Here is a 9,276-nt window from a genome sequence, read left to right on the forward strand (position 1 = left end):
TGTTTGCTGCGTCGATTGATATGGGGTTTGGCTCTTTGATGTTTTAATCAATAGTATTTAATACAGATTTGTGGTTATGACCATCAGTACCTCACTCCAAATAATGGTAGATGTAGTTGCCCCAAATGCTGGAATAAACCAATGCGTAGAGCACAGGTCTATAAACAAACAGGGCAGTGTGGTTTTAAAACCCAATTGGATTATCAAACCGAAGGCGTTGAGCAGTGAAGGTCTCAACTACTGTGCGATTCTGTGGTGAGTTTGCAGAACTCTGTTTCGGTGCAGAGCCAGAGAGCGTCTGATAGAGATGACGAGAAGCCAAAGGTCGATGTGTGGATATGATCAAGCAGAACGGTAAGTTTAAAGAATTCTGGAAGGAGATGTAATGCTTTGGAAGGTTTGAACCGTAGGTAGGTTAATTGACATTTGGATTGTCAAGGTAGCGGCATTCGTTGATATTAGTATACATGAAATCAATGTGCGTGGTATGACTTTTCCAGGTTGAGTTTTTGAAGCATGGGCACAGTTTTTTTTTGAATTTTGATTTTAAGATCCAGCCATATGTGATTTAGTTGAATGATAATATAAAGGAGCTTCCGCATATGATGTTTTGTGAGATTGCTCGGACTTTGAAGAATTACTCGGGCGATTATTCGAGAAGGGTTTTGTATATGCCTGAGAATGGAGAGATTCTGGGTTTTGCAGGGTAGACCTGCATCAAGTGGTATCAGAGCTGGAATAGCTCTGTGTGGAGATTTAAGTTTTCAGTTAAATTAATTGCATGTGTTAAGAACGGATTTTGGAACTGATGAAGATCGCAGCGCAGATACGCAAGTGTAGTTGACGAAGAGAAGCAAGATCAACAGGGTCTTGAAGGTGAGTTGTTAGATGATATTTGCTCTGGTTTGAAAGTTTTTTGCAGAGTTCAGGTTGCAAGCATATTGAAGAAAGTCTCAGCGGGAAGAAGCAAATCACAGCTGTAGAGCAGTGACAGAGGAGTCCAACAAAGGATTCTAAGTGAATGTGGCAGAACCTGAAGATTCAACAGAGGTTGAATAAAGTTGCAGATGAGTGAAGCCTGAAGGAGCAATGGAGAAATGCTCGAAAGGTTCCAGTAGAGGACCGGTGATTACCAAAAGAACAGATCCGGAGGAAGGGATTGGTGAGGTAAGTGGCAGCAGAAGAGTTTGCTGTTGCAGAGGCTTGGTGCAACTCATGGGTGAGAAACTCATGGTGAAGGAGATGACTATTGAAAGTCATAAAGGAGAGAGCACAGGTTCGGAAAGAGGCCACAGTAGAAAGAGGGAGAAAGAAGATGCCAAGGTAAGTGGCATAAGACAACATTTGACTGATGAAGAGTATGAGAAAGAGAAAACTGAGATAGCAGTGAAACTTGAGTTATTGATGGAGTTGTTACAGGAGAATATAAAAGACCAGAGACATGGTTGGACCATGAAGAAGAGAGTGAAGTGGAAGAGGCTACAACAAAAAAGAGATCAACAGATAAACATGCAGTTAAGAGAAGAGCTAAGGAAGCTCGAGCAGATGATGAGTATACAGTTGAGTCGTGAAGAACTCAGAGCAGCCGAGTTGAAAGTGGAGGTTTCCATTGGTGAAACAGAGGAAGAAATCATTGATGATTTCTTGGGTTATTGGGCAGATCTAGATCAACTGGATGATGTAAAATCTTGTGTTTTTATAGCTGACAATTGTAATGTGATTACAGGTTTTACTGAGGAGGATGCACAATCTTGTGAAGCTATCACAAGTATGGAGAAGAATCTTTCGGGAGATAAATACTCGGAAGAAGGAAGCAGTGATACATTTGTACTTGAAGCTGTTGCAGTAGAGAGAGGAGCTCAAGAAGAAAGGATGAAGACAAAGATAATGGCAGATGCCGCAGGCAAATTTGTTCAGAGGAAAATGCTTGAAGAAGTAGGGGAAGCAGATGAAACAGATGAAGTTATCTGCAAGCCAGAGGAAGGAATATCTCTGGATGATGATGAGGAAGTGGTGAGATCGTATGAGGGTCTCAAAAGTTCAGAAGAGAACTTGCGTCAGCGTACTGAAATGTTGACACGAAGACTAGATTCAGAGAAACAGGTGACAGAAGATAAAACTGGTGGGAAAGACGCAAATAAGATAATTGATGCTCCACAACAGCTTGATGACTATTTGTTGCATATGCCCTTGGCTACGATGTTGCCGCTCGAAGGAAGTTCAGAGGAGGTGCAACTTTCCAAGAGCAGCCTGAGAGAGACAGAAGAGGTCAAAGAGGGTTTAAATGGCGTGGGAATATCGGTGCGACAGGCAGGGGAAGACAAGTCAGCGTTTAATTTTCTATTTGTTGGCCAACGAAAACCTGGCGGAAAAGCCATCAAAGGTAGGGATCAACCCTGTTCCGCTCCCGTGGTTTGGGATGCATATCAAGCGGTTCACTTGAGAAGTTAGCAGGCGGAGACATAAAATCAATTGGAGGAAGGGTTAAATTGCCGACGTCTTGTCTTCACAGTGATAGAGGGTTGCCCATAGTTGGTAAAGACGTTTCTTGGCAGGAAGAATGTGGTCCTGGCTATCGTTCCTCTCCGCCCAATGGCTCCTCAACATTGTTTTCAAACGATCCAATGTCACCCACACGGAATATAGCTGACAGTCCTGGAAGCGAAAACTGGGTAGAAGACGAGAGCCCAAAGATATTAGTGAATAAAGGTGAAAAGGGACAGCCAACAAAGGTTGTCAAAGAAGCTCATGAAGAAAAGACCATGATTTCTGAAAACTTAGCAGAAGATCATCATGTTGTCATGATGATAGGCACGATTGAGTCCGCCGTGGGAGATGTTGAGTTGATCAACGTACCTCAAAGAAGACGACATGAAGCAGAGGTTCACCTAGCAAAAGGTGAAGAAAAGGAAGAAGCGCTGACAATGACAAGAAGTCAGCAACAGGATCAAGGAGGGAATAAAACATTGGAATTTATAAAGAAGGTGATGGAAGACTTCAAGAATCTGGAAAACATACGCAGAAGGTGTGCATTTCAAATGGTATTGCAAGCAAAGGATTTACTGGAGGCGATTTCTCCGAATGGAAAGCAATTCACTGTTTGTGATGACATCCATGGTCAGTATTATGACCTTTTTAACATCTTTGAGGAGGTTATAGAAACTGCAGATACTCTCATTAAAGAGGCAGAAAACACTGCTGCCAACGAAATGGAAAAGTGGCAACTAGAGAAAGAAGCTTTGGAGCTGAAGAAATTGGAAACTGATATTGAATTGAAGATAATTGAAGATGCAGATGCAAAACTCAGAGAATCAATTAATGATTCTGTTAGGGAGGACATGGAAGAGGAAAAAATCCTTTTTAATACTCGAGAAACATTGATGCAAGAGCTGCAACATCTGCTCGCCTTGGTTAAAGCTAAGGAAGAAGAGATATCAGAAAGTGATATGCAAATTCAAAGTGTTGAAAAAAGGATTTCTGATAGAGTGTCCAAGTTTGAAGAAAATCTTATAGGAACAAAAGAAAAGTTTGAAGAACTACAGTGTGTACTAGACCAACTGCAGACTAACTCTGAAATTCTTTCCATGAAGAAAATGGAAGTCGATCAGTTGCTTACCTCAGTGGACCAAAAGAGGGTAAACCTCGTTCGGTTGGCTGACAATGCTGGGGATGAGGCAAGGGTACTTCAGGAGTTGGTGGATTTGAGGAAATTGATAGTTTCATCCTTTTTGCAATCCAGAGAAAATAAGGTGAAACTGGCCGAGAAGGAGGAACAAATTTCACAAGAAGTCCAAGGGTTGAGACAGCAGGTTGCAGCTGCAAGGTCATCTCTTCAGGAGCTTTCATCTGCCAAAGCTAACCTCAATCAAGAGATCACTTCCATGAAACAAAAACTGTTGTTCATTGATAAAAGGGGTCCAGAACTAGAAGCCGAAAAGAAAGTGGCAGCTGCAGCAAGAAATTTCAAGAAAGCTGGCCGGGTTGCTGCTGAGGCAAAGGCATTGAGCTTGGAGAAGGATGATGTCAGCCATAAAATGGAGAGGGCTTTGTCAGATTTGCAGAAGCTGGAGGAAGAAATAAAAGGCAAAGTTACTGCGTTGCAGGAGGCTGAAAATCTCATTATTTCAAAGGAAAGAGATGCAGCAATGGCAAGATGTGAGAGACTTAGATTAGTTGCTGCCTCTGCCAGGGAGGAATGGTCTGCAACACTTGAGGTTGAAGATATCGAGGAAGCAGGAAATTTGCTTGTAGAGGCAGAAGCTGCAGATTCTAAAGCTGACAAGCTTCAAGAGGTTTGCAACTTTGATGGTGACCAGAGAAGGAAGATGAAGCAGGAAGCAGCTGACATGCCGCCTAAACGGAGGAGCAGAGCATATGGACAACTCCAGGACAAAGTCTGGGATCCAGGAGGAATTTTTCTTCATTTTTTCTTGAAAGCACATGATCAGGAGATCATGAATGTTTTCAAGCGTGAGAGTCTGATGTAGGAGCATCTAGACTCAGGCCAGCAATGTGACGGGGTGGTCACATGTTGTGGCTAGATGCAAGACTTGAGGAAGACTTAGTTGTTAAATTGTGTTAATTTCAATAAGGGTAGGTAATTAAAAGTGGTCTAGTTTAGTTAAATGTTGAGTTATAACTGAATAACTAATTCTTTCTTGTGTGGAAAGAAGTAGTTAGGTGTGACTGATGTATAACTCCCTTTTGGTAGAATAGAATAGGGGGACAGAGGTAGGAGACAGGGGTTTTTTCCTGTAAATCTATGAACAACTGAAAGGGCCATGGATTTTGAATATCTGGCCATGAACAAGAGGCTCTTTGTAATTGTTGTTTTTATCTCTGAAGAATTTGACTTTTGAGCCATATGCACATTGTTGAATTCGATTTTGTATGAATATGTTCGGTTTTAATAACCTTTGTGATGAGATTCTGCACATGGAGTTAGTTCTGGAATGTACGCAGGAGTAACCTCTGAGTAAATCAGTTCTTAACAGTATATGTCTCATCTGTAAACTGTAAGTGTTTTTTTCCCTGCGTGGAATCGTTGATTGGTGTGAGTATATTCCGTGGTTATACATTCGAAATTGGTGGTGTATCTGAGAATAGCACTGGTTAAAAAAATCTGTAACCGATTTTGTTAAACGCTGAACAGAATCGTTTTGGCAAAAAGAAATCGATGCGCATGTGATAGCCATCGATTGTTTGCTGCGTCGATTGATATGGGGTTTGGCTCTTTGCTATTTTAATCGATAGTATTTAATACAGATTTATGGTTATGACCATCAGTTCCTCACTTCAAATAATGGTAGATGCAGTTGCCCAAACGCTGGAATAAACCAATGCGTAGAGCACAGGTCTATAAACAAAGAGGGCAGTGTGGTTTTAAAACCCAATTGGATTATCAAACCGAAGGCGTTGAGCAGTGAAGGTCTCAACTACTGTGCAATTCTGTGGTGAGTTTGCAGAACTCTGTTTCGGTGCAGAGCCAGAGAGCGTCTGATAGAGATGACGAGAAGCCAAAGGTCGATGTGTGGATATGATCGAGCAGAACGGTAAGTTTAAAGAATTCCAGAAGGAGATGTAATGCTTTGGAAGGTTTGAACCGTAGATAGGTTAACTGACATTTGGATTGTCAAGGTAGCGGCATTTGTTGATATTAGTATACATGAAATCGATGTGCGTGGTATGACTTTGCCAGGTTGAGTTTTTGAAGCATGGGCACAGTTTTTTTTTTTTGAATTTTGATTTTAAGATCCAGCCATATGTGATTTAGTTGAATGATAATATAAAGGAGCTTCCGCATATGATGTTTTGTGAGATTGCTCGGACTTTGAAGAATTACTCGGGCGATTATTCGAGAAGGGTTTTGTATATGCCTGAGAATGGAGAGATTCTGAGTTTTGCAGGGTAGACCTGCATCACATGCTCATGAACATATTATGAGAATCATTACTGATATACACATATAATAAGATAACACACTTTATATGATATGGCGTTATCGTAGTTTCTAAAATTTTATTTTAGAGTGATTTCTTTTAATTAATACATATTTTTTAAAAAATATTTAATGTTAAATGTGTATAATAATGATACAATAGTTGTATAGTTCCAAGAAGCATGGTTTCATGTGGTACAAAAAGTGTTTTAAAAATATTTCTTATACATTGGCCACTTACTCAACACCTAGAAGTGCTAGGTTTTTTTGGAACTTTATAGATTTATAAAATGTATATGGATCATATTGTCGATCTTTTCTAAGTGACAATGTAACTCCTAGTTGCCGAAGTAGTTCCATAAAAGTAAAGTTGTGTTTGTAAATTAATATAAGAAACTTTTTTGAATTCAAGTCTGGAGATTAATTTAACAATAACATAAGTTAACATTTGCACTTCCAATTTCCCATCATTTAGATATCTAAAATTTTTAATTCTTCATTTAAATCTTCATATGATAAAGGAAAGATAGAGATCCTAATTATAAAAGGTTACCCAATGGCAACAACATTAAGATTTCTCTTTTACTTAAATTGGGCTACATTTAGATCACATAACATATCACATCACTCTTCATCTATGCTCCTTTTTCATATGCTATCGACTTATGATGTTTCCTTCGCAACATTTGGTATAATTGCTAAGTTTGGCTCTCACATGTGTAACTAACTCTTCCTAAATTTGAAATCTACATACAAATTCCATGATAATTTTGTGAAAACGCTGAGTAATTAACACATTCAAGCACTATATGTTAATTATGACCTCACATGCATAACTAAATATTCCTAAATTTAGAATGTACATGCAAACTACATGGGAATTGTGTGAAAAATACAAGTAATTCACACATTCCAACACTATCTATTAATTATGAACCCCACATGCATAACTAACTCTTCCTAAATTTAGAGTGTACATGCAAACTACATCGGAATTGTCTGAAAACTATGAGTGATTCACACATTCCAACACTATCTATTAATTATGATCACTACTACCTGTTATAAGACTTCAAATTAGTTTAAGTTTTTTTTTTTTTTTTAACTTCCACATGTTGGTGTCCTAAGCTCTATGTTGTATATTATGCATACTTTTTCTTTTTGCTTCATTTTTACCCCGATCTCCTTCATCAATATTTTCTCATCTATTTTTTATTTTTTATATGTTTTTCTTTCCACATGTGCTACAATTAATTGAACTTCTTTTTCAACCTTTTTGAGATAAAAAACAACTTTTTTGTTTCCTTCCATTTTCTCTTCCACTATTGCAAAAGATTCAACAACTCTTATGGTTTCCTTTATTTTACACGTTTTATCTTCTACTATATTTGTGGTATTTTTTTCATAGTCACTTTCATATTCATCATACTTAGGCTTTTCAAGCCACTATTCAAGAACCCCATAATCAAATTCAATATTCAATACTACTTTCTCTTCATTGTTGCTACTACAAAGGTGATTTCCATTTCATCATACACATGTATATGTTCAAAGTGGGTTCTTCATCATGCTCATGCTTTGCATTTCTTACAAAGACACATTTTGATTCCACAATTTTTTCAACAACTTATCTCTAATTTTCATAATAACTACACTCTCCATGTTTTGTATATCTTTTGGCGAGGTACTTCATAATTTCTCCTGTCATTTCAGTAAAGTCAAAATATTCTACTTATTCAATTATAATAATAACTTCATAAAGTACACTACTATATGGTGTGGGTTGATGTTGATCTATGTTTCTTCTTATTTCACCATATTCTATCTCTAAAGTATTCCAAATTTCTCTAAACCGAGTCACTCCTACAATTTAGAGATGTATGTTCTCATCCATTCAATGAGAACCAATGTTGCTACATCATTCTTCTTGTTCACAAAGAACAAATTCTTTTGATCTTGTGTCATGGCCTCATAGGCTACTTGACTTGGAGGATCTTCAAATAGACCTCATTAATCATTTATACACAATTTTATTCTCATCTTAATGACCCAAAAATCATCATTTTTACCGAAATCATCATTTTTACCAAAGAAAAAAAGTGTTAAAAGATGTGAATGGTTGAAGAAATCCATGTTGAAAATTCTTTTCCTTAGAAAAAAGCCATATTACCTATTCAAATATATTGTAACCTACAAATACTATATTTTGCCTTCGCCTTTTCTAAGACTTATTCATTTTCTTTCTTATATAATATTTTTTTTTTTTTTAAATTTATTAGAAACCAAATTTCAAAGACATTTGATACGAAATTTTTATATTATGAACAACCAAAATAAATATTTAAAAACACAATGATCAAGTTGTAACAACAATATATTCTAAACAATTAGATTATATTAATTTACAATAATAATGCATCACAATTCACTTATATCTTCACTTAAATGAATACAATACATAAGGCATCACCATAATATAAGGCGTCACCATACATACAATATTTAGAATATAATTAATTGGCTCAACCATCTCCATCATTATCTCCTCAATATATCAACTAGTATTTCCATATTATGAGCAACCAAATAACTATTTAGACACAAAATGGTCAAGTTGTAACTTAAATTGTATTAATTTATAATAAAAATACATCACACCCTACTTACACCCTCACTTACTTGAATACAATACATAAACCACACCATAACAATATTTAGAAGATGATTAATTAGTTCAATCATCATCATAATTATCTCCTCAATATAGAATATCAACATGAATCTCACTGCTAATTCTATCTTATGTTCATTCTTAACTTTTCCATTATCCTTATCTTTGATCATACATAGACTTCTAAAATATATCTACTTTCATTAATAATAATTTCACAATTCCTCTCGGCAAATATACACTCATGCCTTCCAGCCGGGCTTAACACGAGATATTGGCCCATATAAGATTGTGAGTCCCTGTCTTGTTCCTGATTGTCTTGGTTAGGTCGTGTTCATGTTAATGGGAGTCACGTCTTGTGATAGAATTTGCTTCATGGTAATGGGTCTACTCGATATGTAGAGATCAATGAGTGAGAGTTTCAGTCCATGGTTTCTAAGAGGCGTAGTGTTATTATGCCTATGCAATGTCATGCTAATGACTCTTTGTGAAGGCTAAAAACAATCTTTATGAGGAAGTCGTGATGCCACTGAAAACGAAAAGTTCTGCAGGTAAGGGAGGAATTCTGGAGGGAATAATTCGAAGGCATTTGAGTTTAATCTTAGAGATGATGAAGACTCTCAACGTTAATATTAGGGATGATGATTCTACCAGCTCATTTTATTTG

The sequence above is a fragment of the Pinus tabuliformis genome, chromosome 9, assembly GCF_031772625.1.
Source record: "Pinus tabuliformis cultivar Carrire ecotype Pingquan chromosome 9, CPIR1, whole genome shotgun sequence".
Classification (NCBI taxonomy): domain Eukaryota; kingdom Viridiplantae; phylum Streptophyta; class Pinopsida; order Pinales; family Pinaceae; genus Pinus; species Pinus tabuliformis.